This window comes from Pristiophorus japonicus, chromosome 1 (genome assembly GCF_044704955.1).
Source record: "Pristiophorus japonicus isolate sPriJap1 chromosome 1, sPriJap1.hap1, whole genome shotgun sequence".
NCBI classification, from domain to species: domain Eukaryota; kingdom Metazoa; phylum Chordata; class Chondrichthyes; family Pristiophoridae; genus Pristiophorus; species Pristiophorus japonicus.
Genome location: NC_091977.1, coordinates 61,378,026 through 61,397,884, shown reverse-complemented (window position 1 = coordinate 61,397,884; position 19,859 = coordinate 61,378,026). Strand labels below are relative to the sequence as shown.

The 19,859-nt window shown below is 67.6% G+C and overlaps 1 protein-coding gene across 1 annotated transcript in view; it reads left to right on the top strand.

The window, feature by feature from the left end:
* Window positions 1–3,011: 3,011 nt before the first annotated feature.
* Window positions 3,012–19,859, top strand: part of rest (RE1-silencing transcription factor) — a 71,589-nt gene continuing 54,741 nt past the window's right edge. The window contains exon 1 of the mRNA XM_070880172.1: window positions 3,012–3,121. The gene's annotated coding sequence lies outside the window, so the exon portion shown is untranslated. The remainder of the gene's footprint in view (window positions 3,122–19,859) is intronic.

Below are 19,859 nucleotides of genomic sequence, written 5' to 3'. Positions count from 1 at the left end.
CTGCCAAAGTGGATAGCCTCACATTTTCCCAAATTATACTCCATCTGCCAAATTTTTGCCCGCTCACTTAGCCTGTCTATCTCTTTCCAAACTTTTTGTGTCCTTGTCACAATTTGCTGTCCTTCCCACCTTTGTATCATCAGCAAACTTGGCTACATTGCACTCGGTCGGTCCCTTCATCCAAGTCATTAATATAGATTGTAAATAGTTGAGAACCCAGCACCGATTCCTGCGGCACCACACTAGTCATTGTTTTGCCAATTGGAAAATGACCTATTTATCCCGACTCTCTGTTTTCTGTTAGTTAGCCAATCCTCTATCCATGCTAATATATTACTTCCAACCCCGTGAGCTTTTATCTTGTGCAGTAATCTCTTATGTGGCACCTTATCGAATGCCTTCTGGAAATCCAAATACACCACATCAACTGGTTCCCGTTTATTCACCCTGCTCAAAGAACTCCAGCAAATTTGTCAAACATGATTTCCCTTTCATAAAACCATGCTGACTCTCATTGAATCTTGCTTTTCTAAATGTCCCACTACTGCTTCCTTAATAATGGACTCCAGCATTTTCCCAACAACAGATGTTAGGCTAACTGGTCTATAGGTTCCTGCTTTTTGTGTGCCTCCTTTTTTGCGGTTTTCCAATCTGCTGGAACCTCTCCAGAATCCAGGGAATTTTGGTAGATTACAACCAATGCATCCACTATCTCTGCAGCTACTTCTCTTAAGATCCTCGGATGTAAGGCATCAGGTCCAGGAGACTTGTCCACCTTTAGTCCCATTATTTTACCTAGTACTAGGTTGTATTAAGTTCCTCCCTACCTATCATCATCATAGGCAGTCCCTCGAAAAGGATGACTTGCTTCCATGCCAAAAAGGGATGAGTTCACTGGTGTTTCAATGAAGGACCTAATATTCCAGGTCCCAAACTACATGTTGAAGGGTGGAAGATGCCTGTGCATGGATTTTTTTAATGTGTGGTGGCCGTTGCACACCAACCACCACATGGGCCTGACAGAGCTTGGTCTTGGTCCAGTGGCAAGGGTTAACCAAGACAACTGGAGACCAGCTTTGCTGCATGGACCTCGTGCCACACATATCGCAGTGTGGGCTGGCCCGTGCTGCCCCTGGGCCCTCCCCTCTTCTGGGCCCTGAACTCACGCCTCTCCTGGGCCCCGATCATATCTCTCTACGAACTCTTGCTGCTCCTTCGCCCCGACTTCGCTGCTCCTGCTGTACCTGCCCGCAGTGCCATCAGCAACCTGGATTTAGGTGAGGTCAAATCTAGTCGCCCTCTTCACAGCCGTCGCCCTTCTGCAGCAGCACGCGCTGCTCCCTGCAGTGCAGCCCTACCTATAGCCCCTTGATTATCCACTATTGGGATGTTTTTCGTGTTTTCTACTGTGAAGACCGATACAAAATATTTGTTCAACGTCTCTGCCATTTCTCTGTTCTCCTTTATTAATTCCCCGGTCTCATCCTCCAGGGGACCAACATTTACTTGAGCCACTCTTTTCCTTTTTATATACCTGTAGAAACACTTACTATCTGTTTTTAGATTTTGTGCTAGTTTACTTTCATAATCTATCTTCCTTCTCTTAATCATTTTTTTAGTTGTTCTCTGGTGGCTTTTAAAAATGTCCCAATCCTCTGGCCGCCCACTAGTCTTGGCCACATTGTATGCCTTTATTTCTTGTCATGGTGTCCTTACTCGAGTCCCTTATCAATTTTGTCAAGACCCAGTGGACAGAGTTTGAGAACTTCGAAAACCCAGGGATTAAGCTGTGTGGCCACGAGTACAATTCAGCTCAGAGGCACGTCCGGGTACGCAACCGCTGCTATAATGATGGAGATGCTGAAAACACTGTGCTGTCGCCCAAGGAGAAATTGAAAACTGAAGTGTTCCTTGCCATCATTGATCAACTGATCAGTTACTTGAAATTGTTTGGAAACATAATAAAATATTAAATGAGTATCGTCAAAGTATCAATGAGAACATAACCTGAGATGTAGATCTGACCTTGACCTGATGCATGCTCACTATAGTGCCCTGTGACTTAGCTCACTAATGTCATTTACTGCAAGATGTGAATGGGAGTAGGGGGCCCATGGCCGGGACACTGCCCGGGGCCTGAGGCACCCTTAATCCATCCTTGGGTGGGGGTGTGATCCCTTTACACGGAGCTGTACACTAATGTTTATCGAGGAGGGAGTTGTTATGTTCAGAATAACTCCACAAGACTGTATATATTAAGCTCAAGCTGTTCTGACCTTGGTCTCTTTATTGTAACTCCAGAGTGAGGAAGCAGCATGGTAGACTGCCTTTTATACCTGCTTGCCCAGGATGTGCAGGTGACCCTTGGGTCTCCCACAGGTGCGCCCCCTGGTGGCAAGTCTTACACATTGGTAATGTTTACATACATAACAAGAGTGATCACTTTACCTGGAGCTGCACTGTTGTGTTTATTGGGGAGAGAGTGATCCCTATACTGGGAGCTGAACTCTCCTGTTTATTGGGGAGGGGTGATTTCTATATCCGGAGCTGCACTCTCCCGTTTTTTGGTCGCGGAGGGTGATCTCTATACCCGGAACTGCACAGTCCTATTTATTGGGGAGGGGGGTGTACCCTTTATCCGGAGATGCACTGTCCTGTTTATTGGGGAGGGGGTGTACCCTTTATCAGGAGCTGCACTGTCCTGTTTACTGGGGAGGGGGTGTACCCTTTATCAAGAGCTGCACTGTCCTGTTTATTGGGGAGGGGGTGTACCCTCTATCCGGGGCTGCACGGTCCTGTCTATTGGGGAGGGGGGTAGACCCTTTATCCAGAGCTGCACTGTCCTGTTTATTGGGGAGGGGATGGATCCTTTATCCAGAGCTGCACTGTCCTGTTTAATAGGGAGGGGTGTACCCTCTATTCAGAGCTGCACTGTCCTGTTTATCGGGACGGGTTGTGCGCTGACAGCTGTGCCGCGACGCGCTGACGTCAGTGGCCTGTGCGGACGGAAGACCTGTTGCTGGAGTTGGGCTGAAAGTTTCCCTCGGCTCCTGGGTGTGAAGGAATGTGAGGCGCCCAGAGCAGCAGAGCGAGCAGCCGCTGGGCCCGTGGCCGGCCGCAGGTGAGCGAAGTCCGGGGGGTGGCGGCGGCGGGCACCGACGGCCCTCGCTCGGTGGGCTAGACGCTGCGGCTTAAAGGCGCTGTCCAAGGCTGATCGCGGAGCAGGCCCGGCCCCGACCCCCTGCCCCCCGCCACCGCCGGACCGGAGAGTGCAGCAGGCCGGGATTCCCCCCGCTCCACACGCACAGTTCTCGGCTGGTTCTCCTTTGGCGTGGGTGGGGGTGGGGGGAGCCGCCCAATCTCTCTCCCCCACAGACCCCCCACCCTGGCTCCCCCCAGCCCCCACCCCTCGCCTCTCTCCCCCAGTTCCCCCCGCGCCGTCTCTCTCCCAGACCCTCCTCCCTCCCCTCCCCCAGCTCCGTCTCTCTCTCCCAAAACCCCCCCGGCTCACTCCCCGAACCCCCTCCCCCCCCGATCCGTCTCTCTCTCCCCCACCTTCCGTCTGGACAGCGAGCGGTTCTGGAATCAACATGTCGGCGCCGCGGGGGGAGGGGGATGGCACCCAGCCGCCTGCACTCCCGGAGCCGCGCTCTCTGCACGGCCCCTGCTACCTCCCCGCCGCCGCCGCCCCCCGAGGAGGGGATTCCTGCACTCGCAAAGAGCGGGTGCTGAGCAGTCAACGGGCCGGGTTAGAGTAGCGCCTGGCCCCGCCGTCCATGTCAGCACCTCTCTTTCCCGACCACCCACCGTCAGGCACCAGGATCAGTGTAACCCCCCCGGGTATAGAGCTCTCTTTTCCACCCCCTCCCCCGGGTACAGAACCCACTCTCCGCCCCCCCCCCCGGTATAGACCCCCCCCAGGTGTAGTGCCCCCACCCCCACGGGTAGAGAGCTCCCCCCACCCCACTCCCTCGGGTAGAGAGCTCCCCCCCCGACCCCCTCGGGTAGAGAGCTCCCCCCCCGACCCCCTCGGGTAGAGAGCTCCCCCCCCACCCCCTCGGGTAGAGAGCTCCCCCCCCCACCCCCTCGGGTAGAGAGCTTCCCCCCCCACCCCCTCGGGTAGAGAGCCCCCCCCCACCCCCTCGGGTAGAGAGCTTCCCCCCCCCCCCACCCCCTCGGGTAGAGAGCTCCCCCCCCACCCCCTCGGGTAGAGAGCTCCCCCCCCCACCTCCTCGGGTAAAGAGCTCCCCCCCTCATCCCCTCGGGTAGAGAGCTCCCCCCCACCCCCTCGGGTAGAGAGCCCCCACCCCCTCGGGTAGAGAGCTTCTCCCCCGCCACCCCCTCGGGTGGAGAGCTCCCCCCCCACCCCATCGGGTAGAGAGCCCCCACCCCCTCGGGTAGAGAGCTTCTCCCTCCCCACCTCCTCGGGTAGAGAGCTTCTCCCCCCCCCCCCCCCCCCCCACCCCCTCGGGTAGAGAGCTTCTCCCACCCCCTCGGGTAGAGAGCTTCTCCCCCCCCCCCACCCCCTCGGGTAGAGAGCTTCCCCCCCCCATCCCCTCGGGTAGAGAACTCCCCTCCCACCCACTAGGGTACAGCGCCCCACCCCGCCCCCTCGGGTACAGAGCCTCCCCCCGGGTACAGAGTCCACTCCTCCCTGGGTACAGACCTCCCTCCCCCAGAATCAGAGCAACCCCGCCCTCCTCGGTTACTGAGACCCCTCCCTCGGATTGAAACAACCCCCGGGTATAGAGCCACCTCCCCCAGGATTAGAGCAACGATCACCCCAGCTGGGTACAGGGCCCCCTCCCCCAGGATCAGAGCAAACCCCGCCATTGCCACCTGGGTACTGAGCCCCTCCCCCAGGACCATAGCAACCTCAGGATACAGAGCGCCTCCGCCAGATCCCCCCCGGCAACCAGTACCGGGACCTCCCCGCGCCCCTTTCCTCCCGGGCACCCGGACCTCGCTTCGCCTCTTTCCCCCGCGGGCTTCAGGACCTCGTCTCGCTCCGTCCCCTGGGACCTTGTGTTGCCTCTTCCCCGCCTTACCCGTGCACTGCGACCCTCCCCTCTCCTCTTCCCCCGGGCATCGCGACCTCGTCTCGCCCCTTCCATCCCCACCCGAAAGGTACAGAGTACCCCCCCCCCCCCCCGGGATCAAGACCTCCACTCCCCTCCCCGCGGTGTACAGGGCACCCCTCCCCTGGGTACTTCGGAACAGGAGTAGGCCATTTAGCTCCTCGAGCCGGTTCCACCATTCAATAGCTGATCTGCGAACCAACTCCATATATCGGCCTTTATAATCCCTTAATACATTTCGTTAACAAATAGCTATCCATCTCTGATTTAAAATTAACAATTCATCAAGGATCAACTGCCATTTACAGAAGAGAGCTCCAAACTTCTATCATCTGTGCCTCTCGTTCTGTCCCTAGCGCTCTCTGCCCGCGCCCCTTGCCCGCGCTCTGCCCGCGCCACTCGCCCGCTCTCTGCCCGCGCCCCTTGCCCACGCTCTGCCCGCGCCACTCGCCCGCTCTCTGCCCGCGCCACTCGCCCGCGCTCTGCCCGCGCCACTCGCCCGCTCTCTGCCCGCGCCCCTTGCCCGCGCTCTGGCCCGCTCTCTGCCCGCGCCCCTCGCACGCTCTCTGCCCGCGCCCCTCGCCCTCTCTCTGCCCGTGCCCGCTCTCTGCCCGCGCCACTCGCCCGCTCTCTGCCTTCGCCCGCTCTGCGCCCGCGCCCCTCCCCCTGCCGCCTCGCCCCCCGCCACCTCCCTCCCTCCCTCCCTCTGTCCCCCTCCCTCCCTCTCTCTGTCCACCTCCCTCCCTCCCTCTGTCCCACTCCCTCTCTCTGTCCACCTCCCTCCCTCCCTCTCTGTCTCCCTCCCTACCTCCCTCTCTCTGTCTCCCTCCCTCCCTACCTCCCTCTCTGTCTCCCTCCCTCCCTACCTCCCTCTCTCTGTCTCCCTTCCTACCTCCCTCTCTCTCTCCCCCATCCTCCCTCACACTCTCTGTCTCCCTCCCTCCCTCACACTCTCTCCCCCTCCCTCCATCACACTCTCTCTTCCCCTCCCTCCCTCACACACTCTCACCCCCTCCCTCCATCACACTCTCTCTCCCCCTCCCTCCCTCCCGCCCACACTCTCTCCCCCTCCCTCCCTCACACTCTCTCACCCCCTCCCTCTCTCACACTCTCTCGCCCCCTCCCTCCCTCACACTCTCTTTCCCCCCCTCCCTCACACTCTCTTTCCCCCCCTCCCTCATACTCTCCCCCTCCCTCCCTCACACTCTCTCCCCCTCCCTCCCTCACACTCTCTCTCCCCCTCCCTCCCTCACACTCGCTCCCCCCTCCCTCCCTCACACTCTCTCTCTCCCCCCAATCCTCCCTCACACACTCTCTCCCCCCTTCCCTCCCTCACACACTCTCTCCCCCCTTCCCTCCCTCACACACTCTCTCCCCCCTTCCCTCCCTCACACACTCACCCCCTCCCTCCCTCACACTCTCAATCCCCCTCCCTCCCTCACACTTTCCCCCTTCCTCCCTCACACTCTCTCTCCCGCTTCCTCTCTCCCCCTCCCTCCCACTCTCTCTCCCCTCCCTCCCTCCCACTCTCTCTCTCCCCCCTCCCTCCTCCACTCTCTATCCCCTCCCTCCCTGCCACTCTCTCTCCCCCTCCCTCCCTCCCTCCCTCCCACTCTCTCTCCCCCTCCCTCCCTTACGACCACTCTCTCTCCCCCTCCCTCCCTCCCGCCCACACACTCTCCCCCTCCCTCCCTCCCACTCTCTCACCCCCTCCCTTCCTCACACACTCTCACCCCCTCCCTCCCTCACACTCTCTCTCCCCCTCCCTCCCTCACACTCTCCGCCTTCCTCCCTCACACTCTCCCGCTTCTTCTCTCCCCCTCCCTCCCACTCTCTCTCCCGCTTCTTCTCTCTCCCTCACTCCCACTCTCTCTCCCCCCTCCCTCCTCCACTCTCTATCCCCTCCCTCCCTGCCACTCTCTCTCTCCCTCCACTCCCTCTCCCCCTCCCTCCCTCACGCCCACTCTCTCGCTCCCCCTCCCTCCCTCCTGCCCACTCTCTCTCCCCTCCCTCCCTCCCTCCCACTCTCTCTCCCCCTCCCTCCATCCCACTCTCTCTCCCCCTCCCTCCCTCCCACTCTCTCTCCCCCTCCCTCTCTCCCCCTGTCCCCCTCCCTCCCTCATTCTCTCCCCCTCCCTCTCTCTCTCCCCCTCCCTCCCTCTCTCTCCCCCCCTCCCTCCCTCCCTCTCTCTCCCCCCCTCTCTCTCCCCCCCCTCCCTCCCTCTCTCTCCCCCCTCCCTCCCTCTCTCTCTCCCCCTCCAACCCTCTCTCTCTCCCACTCCCTCCCTCTCTCTCTCCCCCTCCCTCCCTCTCTCTCTCCCCCTCCCTCCCTCTCTCTCTCCCCCTCCCTCCCTCTCTCTCTCCCCCTCCCTCCCTCTCTCTCTCCCCCTCCCTCCCTCTCTCTCTCTCCCCCTCCCTCCCTCTCTCTCTCTCCCCCTCCCTCCCTCTCTCTCTCTCCCCCTCACTCCCTCTCTCTCTCTCCCCCTCACTCCCTCTCTCTCTCCCCCTCCCTCCCTCTCTCTCTCCCCCTCCCTCCCTCTCTCTCTCCCCCTCCCTCCCTCTCTCTCTCCCCCTCCCTCACTCCCTCACTCCCCCTCCCTCCCTCACCCTCCCTCACTCCCCCTCGCCCCCCTCCCTCACTCCGCCTCGCCCCTCTCCCTCACTCCCCCTCGCCCCCCTCCCTCACTCCCCCTCGCCCCCCTCACTCACTCCCCCTCGCCCCCCTCCCTCACTCCCCCTCGCCCCCCTCCCTCGATCCCCCTCGCCCCCCTCCCTCGATCCCACTCGCCCCCCCTCGATCCCACTCGCCCCCTCCCTCGATCCCCCTCGCACCCTCCCTCGATCCCCCTCGCCCCGTCCCTCGATCCCCCTCGCCCCCTCTCGCCTCAATCCCTCAAACCCCCTCGCCCCCTCCCTCAAACCCCCTCGCCCCCTCCCTCAAACCCCCTCGCCCCCTCCCTCAAACCCAATCGCCCCCCTCCCTCAAACCCCCTCGCCCGCTTCCCTCAAACCCTCTCGCCCCCTCCCTCAAACCCCCTCGCCCCCTCCCTCAAACCCCCTCGCCCCACTCCCTCAAACCCCCTCGCCCCCTCCCTCAAACCCCCTCGCCCCCTCCCTCAAACCTCCTCGCCCCACTCCCTCAAACCCCCTCGCCCCCTCCCTCAAACCCCCTCGCCACCTCCCTCAAACCCCCTCGCCCCCCCACTCAAACCCCCTCGCCCCCCTCCCTCGATCCCCCTCGCCCCCTCCCTCGATCCCACTCGCCCCCTCCCTCGATCCCCCTCGCCCCCCCTCCCTCGATCACCTCCCTCGATCCCCCTCGCCCCCCTCCCTCGATCCCCCTCGCCCCCTCCCTCGATCCCACTCGCCCCCTCCCTCGATCCCCCTCGCCCCCCTCCCTCGATCCCCCTCGCCCCCTCCCTCGATCCCCCTCGCCTCAATACCTCAAACCCCCTCGCCCCCCCTCCCTCAAACCCCCTCGCCCCCTCCCTCAAACCCCCTCGCCACCTCCCTCAAACCCCCTCGCCCCCTCCCTCAAACCCCCTCGCCCCCTCCCTCAAACCCCCTCGCCCCCCTCCCTCAAACCCCCTCGCCCCACTCCCTCAATCCCCCTCGCCCGCTTCCCTCAAACCCCCTCGCCCGCTTCCCTCAAACCCCCTCGCCTGCTTCCCTCAAACCCCCTCGCCCCCCTCCCTCAATCGTCCTCGCCGCCTCCCTCAATCGCCCTCGCCCCCTCCCTCAATCGCCCTCGCCCCCTCCCTCAATCCCCCTCGCCCTCAATCGCCCTCGCCCCCTCCCTCAATCGCCCTCGCCCCCTCCCTCAATCCCCCTCGCCCTCAATCCCCCTCGCCCCCTCCCTCAAACCCCCTCGCCCCACTCCCTCAAACCCCCTCGCCCCCTCCCTCAAACCCCCTCGCCCCCTCCCTCAAACCTCCTCGCCCCACTCCCTCAAACCCCCTCGCCCCCTCCCTCAAACCCCCTCGCCACCTCCCTCAAACCCCCTCGCCCCCCCACTCAAACCCCCTCGCCCCCCTCCCTCGATCCCCCTCGCCCCCTCCCTCGATCCCACTCGCCCCCTCCCTCGATCCCCCTCGCCCCCCCTCCCTCGATCACCTCCCTCGATCCCCCTCGCCCCCCTCCCTCGATCCCCCTCGCCCCCACACTCAAACCCCCTCGCCCCCTCCCTCAAACCCCCTCGCCCCCCTCCCTCAAACCCCCTCGCCCCACTCCCTCAATCCCCCTCGCCCGCTTCCCTCAAACCCCCTCGCCCGCTTCCCTCAAACCCCCTCGCCTGCTTCCCTCAAACCCCCTCGCCCCCCTCCCTCAAACCCCCTTGCCCCCCTCCCTCAAACCCCTCTCGCCCCCTCCTCAATTCCCCTCGCCCCCCTCAATGCCCCTCCCCTCCCTCAATCGCCCTCCCCCCCTCCCTCAATCGCCCTCCCCCCCTCCCTCAATCGCCCTCGCCCCCTCCCTCAATCGCTCTCGCCCCCTCCCTCAATCCCCCTCGCCCCCTCCCTCAATCCCCCTCGCCCCCTCCCTCAATCCCCCTCGCCCCTTCCTCAATCCCCCTCGACCCCCTCCCTAAATCCCCCTCACCCCCCCTCCCTCAAGCCCCCTCGCCCCTTCCCTCAATCCCCCTACCGCCCCCCTCCCTCAATCTCCCTCGCCACCTTCCCTCACTCCCCCTCGCCCCCTCCCTCACTCCCCCTCCCTCACTCCCCCTCGGCCCCTCCCTCACTCCCCCTCGCCCCCCCTACCTCACTCCCCCTCGCCCCCCTCCCTCACTCCCCCTCGCCCCCCCTCAACCCACCTCCCTCACTCCCCCTCGCCCCCCTCCCCCTCGCCCCCCTCCCTCACTCCCCCTCGCCCCCTCCCTCACTCCCCCTCGCCCCCTCCCGCACTCCCCCTCGCCCCCTCCCGCACTCCCCCTCGCCCCCTCCCTCACTCCCCCTCGCCCCCTCCCGCACTCCCCCTCGCCCCCTCCCGCACTCCCCCTCGCCCCCTCCCTCACTCCCCCTCGCCCCCTCCCTCGAACCCCCTCGCCCCCTCCCTCGAACCCCCTCGCCCCCTCCCTCGAACCCCCTCGCCCCCTCCCTCGAACCCCCTCGCCCCCCTCCCTCGATCCCCCTCGCCCCTCCCTCGATCCCCCTCGCCCCCTCCCTCGATCCCCCTCGCCCCCTCCCTTGATCCCCCTCGCCCCCTCCCTCGATCCCCCTCGCCCCCTCCCTCGATCCCCCTCGACCTCCTCCCTCGATCCCACTCGCTCCCCTCCCTCGATCCCACTCGCCCCCCATCCCTCGATCCCCCTCGCCCCCCATCCCTCGATCCCCCTCGCCCCCCATCCCTCGATCCCCCTCGCCCTCCTCCCTCGATCCCTCTCGCCCCCCTCGCTCGATCCCCCTCGCCCCCTTTCTCGATCCCCCTCGCCCCCTCCCTCAAACCCCCTCGCCCGCTTCCCTCAAACCCCCTCGCCTCCTCCCTCAAACGCCCTCGCCCCCCTCCCTCAAACGCCCTCGCCCCCTCCCTCAATCGCCCTCGCCGCCTCCATCAATCGCCCTCGACCCCTCCCTCAATCGCCCTCGCCCCCTCCCTCAATCGCCCTCGCCGCCTCCCTCAATCGCCCTCGCCGCCTCCCTCAATCGCCCTCGCCCCCTCCCTCAATCGCCCTCGCCCCCTCCCTCAATCCCCCTCGCCCTCAATCCCCCTTGCCCCCCTCCCTCAATCCCCCTCGCCCCCCCCATCCTCAATCCCCCTCGCCCCTTCCCTCAATCCCCCTACTGCCCCCCTCCCTCAATCCCCCTCGCCATCTTCCCTCACTCCCACTCGCCCCCCCTCCCTCACTCCCCCTCGCCCCCTCCCTCACTCCCCCTCGGCCCCTCCCTCACTCCCCCTCGCCCCTCCTCCCTCACTCCCCCTCGCCCCCCCTCCCTCACTCCCCCTCGCCCCCTCCCTCACTCCCCCTCGCCCCCCTCCCTCACTCCCCCTCGCCCCCTCCCTCACTCCCCCTCGCCCCCTCACTCCCCCTCGCCCCCTCCCTCAATCCCCCTCGCCCCTTCCCCTTTTCCCCCTCGCCCCTTCCCCTATTCCCCCTCACCCGCCGCTCCCTCAATTCCCCTCGCCCCCATCTCAATTCCCCTCGCCCACATCTCAATTCCCCTCGCCCACTCCTCAAATCCCCCCGCCCCTCCTCAATTCCCCTCGACCCCTCATTAATTCCCCTCTCCCCCTCCTCAATTCCCCTCTCCCCCTCCTCAATTCCCCTCTCCCCCTCCTCAATTCCCCTCTCCCCCTCCTCAATTCCCCTCTCCCCCTCCTCAATTCCCCTCTCCCCCTCCTCAATTCCCCTCTCCCCCTCCTCAATTCCCCTCGCCCCCTCCTCAATTCCCCTCGTCCCCCTCAATGCCCCTCCCCTCCCACAATCGCCCTCGCCCCCTCCCTCAATCACCCTCGCCCCATCCCTCAATCGCTCTCGCCCCCTCCCTCAATCCCCTCGCCCCCTCCCTCAATCCCCCTCGCCCCCTCCCTCGACCCCCTCGTTCAATCCCCCTCGCCCCCTCCCTCAATCCCCCTCGCCCCCTCCCTCAATCCCCCGACCGCCCCCTCCCTCAATCCCCCTCGCCACCTTCCCTCACTCCCCCTCGCCACCTTCCCTCACTCCCCCTCGCCCCCCTCCCTCACTCCCCCTCGCCCCCCTCCCTCACTCCCCCTCGCCCCTCCCTCACTCCCCCTCGCCCCCTCCCTCACTCCCCCTCGCCCCCTCCCTCCATCCCCCTCGCCCCCTCCCTCGAACCCCCTCGCCCCCTCCCTCGATCCCCTTCGCCGCCTCCCTCGATCCCCCTCGCCCCCCTCCTCGATCCCCATCGCCCCCCTCCTCGATCCCCCTCGCCCCCTTCCCTCGATCCCCCTCGCCCCCTCCCTCGATCCCCCTCGCCCCCTCCCTCGATCCCCCTCGCCCCCCTCCCTCGATCCTCCTCGCCCCCCTCCCTCGATCCCCCTCGCCCCCTCTCTCGATCCCCCTCGCCCGCATCCCTCAAACCCCCTCGCCCGCATCCCTCAAACCCCCTCGCCCCCTCCCTCAAACCCCCTCGCCCCCTCCCTCAAAACCCCTCGCCCCCCCTCCCTCAAACCCCCTCGCCCCCCCCCACCCTCAAACCCCCTCGCCCGCTTCCCTCAAACCCCCTCGCCCGCTTCCCTCAAACCCCCTCGCCCCCCTCCCTCAAACCCCCTCGCCCCACTCCCTCAAATCCCCTCGCCCACCTCCCTCAAACCCCTCTCGCCCCCTCCCTCAAACCCCCTCGCCCCCCTCCCTCAAACCCCCTCGCCCCCCTCCCTCGATCCCCCTCGCCCCCTCCCTCGATCACCCTCGCCCCGTCCCTCGATCCCCCTCGCCCCCTCTCGCCTCAATCCCTCAAACCCCCTCGCCCCCTCCCTCAAACCCACTCGCCCCCCTCGCTCACACCCCCTCGCCCCCCTCCCTCAAACCCTCTCGCCCGCCTCCCTCAAACCCCCTCGCCCGCTTCCCTCAAACCCTCTCGCCCCCTCCCTCAAACCCCCTCGCCCCCTCCCTCAAACCCCCTCGCCCCACTCCCTCAAACCCCCTTGCCCCCTCCCTCAAACCCCCTCGCCCCCTCCCTCAAACCTCCTCGCCCCACTCCCTCAAACCCCCTCGCCACCTCCCTCAAACCCCCTCGCCCCCACTCAAACCCCCTCGCCCCCTCCCTCGATCCCCCTCGCCCCCTCCCTCGATCCCACTCGCCCCCTCCCTCGATCCCCCTCGCCCCCCCTCCCTCGATCCCCTCCCTCGATCCCCCTCGCCCCCCCTCCCTCGATCCCCCTCGCCTCCTCCCTCGATCCCACTCGCCCCCTCCCTCGATCCCCCTCGCCCCCTCCCTCGATCCCCCTCGCCTCAATACCTCAAACCCCCTCGCCCCCCCTCCCTCAAACCCCCTCGCCCCCTCCCTCAAACCCCCTCGCCACCTCCCTCAAACCCCCTCGCCCCCCCACTCAAACCCCATCGCCCCCTCCCTCAAACCCCCTCAACCCCCTCCCTCAAACCCCCTCGCCCCCCTCCCTCAAACCCCCTCGCCCGCTTCCCTCAAACCCCCTCGCCCGCTTCCCTCAAACCCCCTCGCCCGCTTCCCTCAAACCCCTCGCCCCCTCCCTCAAACCCCCTCGCCCCCCTCCCTCAAACCCCTCTCGCCCCCTCCTCAATTCCCCTCGCCCCCCTCAATGCCCCTCCCCTCCCTCAATCGCCTCGCCCCCTCCCTCAATCGCCCTCCCCCCTCCCTCAATCGCCCTCGCCCCCTCCCTCAATCGCTCTCGCCCCCTCCCTCAATCCCCCTCGCCCCCTCCCTCAATCCCCCTCGCCCCCTCCCTCAATCCCCCTCGCCCCTTCCTCAATCCCCCTCGACCCCCTCCCTAAATCCCCCTCGCCCCCCCTCCCTCAATCCCCCTCGCCCCCCCTCCCTCAATCCCCCTCGCCCCTTCCCTCAATCCCCCTACCGCCCCCCTCCCTCAATCTCCCTCGCCACCTTCCCTCACTCCCCCTCGCCCCCTCCCTCACTCCCCCTCCCTCACTCCCCCTCGGCCCCTCCCTCACTCCCCCTCGCCCCCCCTACCTCAATCCCCCTCGCCCCCTCCCTCACTCCCCCTCGCCCCCTCCCTCACTCCCCCTCGCCCCCTCCCTCACTCCCCCTCGCCCCCTCCCTCACTCCCCCTCGCCCCCTCCCTCGAACCCCCTCGCCCCCTCCCTCGAACCCCCTCGCCCCCTCCCTCGAACCCCCTCGCCCCCCTCCCTCGATCCCCCTCGCCCCCTCCCTCGATCCCCCTCGCCCCCTCCCTCGATCCCCCTCGCCCCCTCCCTCGATCCCCCTCGACCTCCTCCCTCGATCCCACTCGCTCCCCTCCCTCGATCCCCCTCGCCCCCCATCCCTCGATCCCCCTCGCCCTCCTCCCTCGATCCCTCTCGCCCCCCTCGCTCGATCCCCCTCGCCCCCTCCCTCAAACCCCCTCGCCCCCTCCCTCAAACCCCCTCGCCCTCTCCCTCAAACGCCCTCGCCCCCTCCCTCAATCGCCCTCGCCCCCTCCCTCAATCGCCCTCGCCGCCTCCCTCAATCGCCCTCGCCCCCTCCCTCAATCGCCCTCGCCGCCTCCCTCAATCGCCCTCGCCGCCTCCCTCAATCGCCCTCGCCCCCTCCCTCAATCGCCCTCGCCCCCTCCCTCAATCGCCCTCGCCCCCTCCCTCAATCCCCCTCGCCCTCAATCCCCCTTGCCCCCCTCCCTCAATCCCCCTTGCCCCCCCATCCTCAATCCCCCTCGCCCCTTCCCTCAATCCCTCTACCGCCCCCCTCCCTCAATCCCCCTCGCCATCTTCCCTCACTCCCACTCGCCCCCCCTCCCTCACTCCCCCTCGGCCCCTCCCTCACTCCCCCTCGCCCCTCCTCCCTCACTCCCCCTCGCCCCCCTCCCTCACTCCCCCTCGCCCCCCCTCCCTCACTCCCCCTCGCCCCCCCTCCCTCACTCCCCCTCGCCCCCCCTCCCTCACTCCCTCTCGACCCCCTCCCTCACTCCCCCTCGCCCCCTCCCTCACTCCCCCTCGCCCCCTCCCTCAATCCCCCTCGCCCCTTCCCCTTTTCCCCCTCGCCCCTTCCCCTATTCCCCCTCGCCCGCCGCTCCCTCAATTCCCCTCGCCCCCATCTCAATTCCCCTCGCCCACATCTCAATTCCCCTCGCCCACTCCTCAAATCCCCCCGCCCCCTCCTCAATTCCCCTCGACCCCTCCTCAATTCCCCTCGCCCCCTCCTCAATTCCCCTCACCCCCTCCTCAATTCCCCTCTCCCCCTCCTCAATTCCCCTCGCCCCTCCTCAATTCCCCTCGTCCCCCTCAATGCCCCTCCCCTCCCACAATCGCCCTCGCCCCCTCCCTCAATCGCCTTCGCCCCCTCCCTCAATCCCCCTCGCCCCCTTCCTCAATTCCCCTCGCCCCCTCCCTCAATCCCCCACGCCCTCAATCCCCCTCGCCCCCTCCCTCAATCCCCCTCGCCCCCATCCTCAATCCCCCTCGCCCCCTCCCTCAATCCCCCTACCGCCCCCCTCCCTCACTCCCCCTCGCCACCTTCCCTCACTCCCCCTCGCCCGCTCCCTCACTCCCCCTCGGCCCTCCCTCACTCCCCCTCGCCCCCCTCCCTCACTCCCCCTCGGCCCCCCCTCACTCCCCCTCGGCCCCCCCCTCACTCCCCCTCGCCCCCCCCTCACTCCCCCTCGCCCCCCACCCTCACTCCCCCTCGCCCCCCTCCCTCACCCCCCCTTGCCCCCCCTCCCTCACTCCCCCTCGCCCCCCTCCCTCACTCCCCCTCGCCTCCTCCCTCACTCCCCCTCGCCCCCTCCCTCACTCCCCCTCGCTCCCCTCCCTCGATCCCCCTCGCCCCCCCTCCCTCGATCCCCCTCGCCCCCTCCCTCGATCCCCCTCGCCCCCTCCCTCGATCCCCCTCGCCCCCTCCCTCGATTCCCCTCGCCCCCTCCCTCGATTCCCCTCGCCCCCTCCCTCGATCCCCCTCGCCACCTCCCTCGATCCCCCTCGCCACCTCCCTCGATCCCCCTCGCCCCCCTCCCTCGATCATCCTCGCCCCCCCTCCCTCGATCCCCCTCGCTCCCCTCCCTCGATCCCACTCGCTCCCCTCCCTCGATCCCACTCGCTCCCCTCCCTCGATCCCCCTCGCCCCCCCTCCCTCGATCCCCCTCGCCCCCTCCCTCGATCCCCCTCGCCCCCTCCCTCGATCCCCCTCGCCCCCTCTCTCGATCCCCCTCGCCCCCTCCCTCAAACGCCCTGCCCGCTTCCCTCAAACCCCCTCGCCCGCCTCCCTCAAACCCCCTCGCCCCCTCCCTCAAACCCCCTCGCCCCCTCCCTCAAACCCCCTCGCCCCTCTCCCTCAAACCCCCTCGCCCCGCTCCCTCAAACCCCCTCGCCCCCTCCCTCAAACCCCCTCGCCCCCTCCCTCAAACCCCCTCGCCCCCTCCCTCAAACCCCCTCGCCCCCCTCCCTCAAACCCCCTCGCCCCCCTCCCTCAAACCCCCTCGCCCCCCTCCCTCAAACCCCCTCACTCAAACCCCCTCGCCCCCCTCCCTCAAACCCCCCTCGCCCCCTCCCTCAAACCCCCTCGCCCCCCTCCCTCAAACCCCCTCGCCCCCCTCCCTCAAACCCCCTCGCCGCCCTCCCTCAAACCCCCTCGCCGCCCTCCCTCAAACCCCCTCGCCGCCCTCCCTCAAACCCCCTCGCCGCCCTCCCTCAAACCCCCTCGCCGCCCTCCCTCAAACCCCCTCGCCGCCCTCCCTCAAACCTCCTCGCCCCCCTCCCTCAAACCCCCTCGCCCCCCTCCCTCAAACCCCCTCGCCCCCTCCCTCAAACCCCCTCGCCACCCTCCCCCAAACCCCCCTCGACCCCTGCCCTCAAACCCCCTCGCCCCCTCCCTCAAACCCCCTCGCCCCCCTTCCCTCAAACCCCCTCGCCCCCCTCCCTCAAACCCCCTCGCCCCCCCTCCCTCAAACCCCCTCGCCCCCCCTCAAACCCCCTCGCCCCCTCCCTCAAACCCCCTCGCCCCCCTCCCTCAATCCCCTCGCCCCCTCCCTCAATCCCCCTCGCCCCCCTCCCTCAAATCCCCTCGCCCCCCTCCCTCAAATCCCCTCGCCCCCCTCCCTCAAACCCCCTCGCCCCCTCCCTCAAACCCCCTCGTCCCCCTCCCTCAAACCCCCTCGCCCCCCTCCCTCAAACCCCCTCGCCCCCCTCCCTCAAACCCCCTCGCCCCCCTCCCTCAAACCCCCTCGCCCCCCTCCCTCAAACCCCCTCGCCCCCCTCCCTCAAACACCCTCGCCCCCTCCCTCAATCCCCCTCGCCCCCCTCCCTCAATCCCCCTCGCCCCCCTCCCTCAATCCCCCTCGCCCCCCTCCCTCAATCCCCTCGCCCCCCCTTGCCTCCCTCCCTCTTCTCCCCCCCCCGGAGCCCGCACTCCCTCCCTGCTTCCCTCACCTCCTCCCTCTCTGCGTCCCTCCCTCTCTGCGTCCCTCCCTCTCTGTCTCTCTCCCTCGTACATTCACTCTCTCTGCCTCTCTCACTCCCTCTCTGCCTCACTCCCACTTCCCCCCCACCAGCCTCACTCCCTCTTCCCCCCCCTTCTGCCTCCCTCCCTCAATCCCCCTCGCCCCCTCCCTCAATCCCCCTCGCCCCCTCCCTCAATCCCCCTCGCCCCCTCCCTCAATCCCCCTCGCCCCCTCCCTCAATCCCCCTCGCCCCCTCCCTCAATCCCCCTCGCCCCCTCCCTCAATCCCCCTCGCCCCCCCATCCTCAATCCCCCTCGCCCCCCTCCCTCAAACCCCCTCGCCCCCCTCCCTCAAACCCCCTCGCCCCCCTCCCTCAAACCCCCTCGCCCCCTCCCTCAAACCCCCTCGCCGCCCTCCCTCAAACCCCCTCGCCGCCCTCCCTCAAACCCCCTCGCCGCCCTCCCTCAAACCCCCTCGCCGCCCTCCCTCAAACCCCCTCGCCGCCCTCCCTCAAACCCCCTCGCCGCCCTCCCTCAAACCCCCTCGCCGCCCTCCCTCAAACCCCCTCGCCGCCCTCCCTCAAACCCCCTCGCCGCCCTCCCTCAAACCCCCTCGCCCACTCCTCAAATCCCCCGCCCCCTCCTCAATTCCCCTCGACCCCTCCTCAATTCCCCTCGCCCCCTCCTCAATTCCCTCACCCCCTCCTCAATTCCCCTCTCCCCCTCCTCAATTCCCCTCGCCCCCTCCTCAATTCCCCTCGTCCCCCTCAATGCCCCTCCCCTCCCACAATCGCCCTCGCCCCCTCCCTCAATCGCCTTCGCCCCCTCCCTCAATCCCCCTCGCCCCCTCCCTCAATCCCCCACGCCCTCAATCCCCCTCGCCCCCTCCCTCAATCCCCCTCGCCCCCATCCTCAATCCCCCTCGCCCCCTCCCTCAATCCCCCTACCGCCCCCCTCCCTCACTCCCCCTCGCCACCTTCCCTCACTCCCCCTCGCCCGCTCCCTCACTCCCCCTCGGCCCTCCCTCACTCCCCCTCGCCCCCCTCCCTCACTCCCCCTCGGCCCCCCCCTCACTCCCCCTCGGCCCCCCCCTCACTCCCCCTCGCCCCCCCCTCACTCCCCCTCGCCCCCCACCCTCACTCCCCCTCGCCCCCCTCCCTCACCCCCCCTTGCCCCCCCTCCCTCACTCCCCCTCGCCCCCCTCCCTCACTCCCCCTCGCCTCCTCCCTCACTCCCCCTCGCCCCCTCCCTCACTCCCCCTCGCTCCCCTCCCTCGATCCCCCTCGCCCCCCCTCCCTCGATCCCCCTCGCCCCCTCCCTCGATCCCCCTCGCCCCCTCCCTCGATCCCCCTCGCCCCCTCCCTCGATTCCCCTCGCCCCCTCCCTCGATTCCCCTCGCCCCCTCCCTCGATCCCCCTCGCCACCTCCCTCGATCCCCCTCGCCACCTCCCTCGATCCCCCTCGCCCCCCTCCCTCGATCATCCTCGCCCCCCCTCCCTCGATCCCCCTCGCTCCCCTCCCTCGCTCCCCTCCCTCGATCCCACTCGCTCCCCTCCCTCGATCCCCCTCGCCCCCCCTCCCTCGATCCCCCTCGCCCCCTCCCTCGATCCCCCTCGCCCCCTCCCTCGATCCCCTCGCCCCCTCTCTCGATCCCCCTCGCCCCCTCCCTCAAACGCCCTGCCCGCTTCCCTCAAACCCCCTCGCCCGCCTCCCTCAAACCCCCTCGCCCCCTCCCTCAAACCCCCTCGCCCCCTCCCTCAAACCCCCTCGCCCCTCTCCCTCAAACCCCCTCGCCCCGCTCCCTCAAACCCCCTCGCCCCCTCCCTCAAACCCCCTCGCCCCCTCCCTCAAACCCCCTCGCCCCCTCCCTCAAACCCCCTCGCCCCCCTCCCTCAAACCCCCTCGCCCCCCTCCCTCAAACCCCCTCGCCCCCCTCCCTCAAACCCCCTCACTCAAACCCCCTCGCCCCCCTCCCTCAAACCCCCTCGCCCCCTCCCTCAAACCCCCTCGCCCCCCTCCCTCAAACCCCCTCGCCCCCCTCCCTCAAACCCCCTCGCCGCCCTCCCTCAAACCCCCTCGCCGCCCTCCCTCAAACCCCCTCGCCGCCCTCCCTCAAACCCCCTCGCCGCCCTCCCTCAAACCCCCTCGCCGCCCTCCCTCAAACCCCCTCGCCGCCCTCCCTCAAACCTCCTCGCCCCCCTCCCTCAAACCCCCTCGCCCCCCTCCCTCAAACCCCCTCGCCCCCTCCCTCAAACCCCCTCGCCACCCTCCCCCAAACCCCCTCGACCCCTGCCCTCAAACCCCCTCGCCCCCTCCCTCAAACCCCCTCGCCCCCCTTCCCTCAAACCCCCTCGCCCCCCTCCCTCAAACCCCCTCGCCCCCCCTCCCTCAAACCCCCTCGCCCCCCCTCAAACCCCCTCGCCCCCTCCCTCAAACCCCCTCGCCCCCCTCCCTCAATCCCCCTCGCCCCCTCCCTCAATCCCCCTCGCCCCCCTCCCTCAAATCCCCTCGCCCCCCTCCCTCAAATCCCCTCGCCCCCCTCCCTCAAACCCCCTCGCCCCCTCCCTCAAACCCCCTCGTCCCCCTCCCTCAAACCCCCTCGCCCCCCTCCCTCAAACCCCCTCGCCCCCCTCCCTCAAACCCCCTCGCCCCCCCTCCCTCAAACCCCCTCGCCCCCCTCCCTCAAACCCCCTCGCCCCCCTCCCTCAAACACCCTCGCCCCCTCCCTCAATCCCCCTCGCCCCCCTCC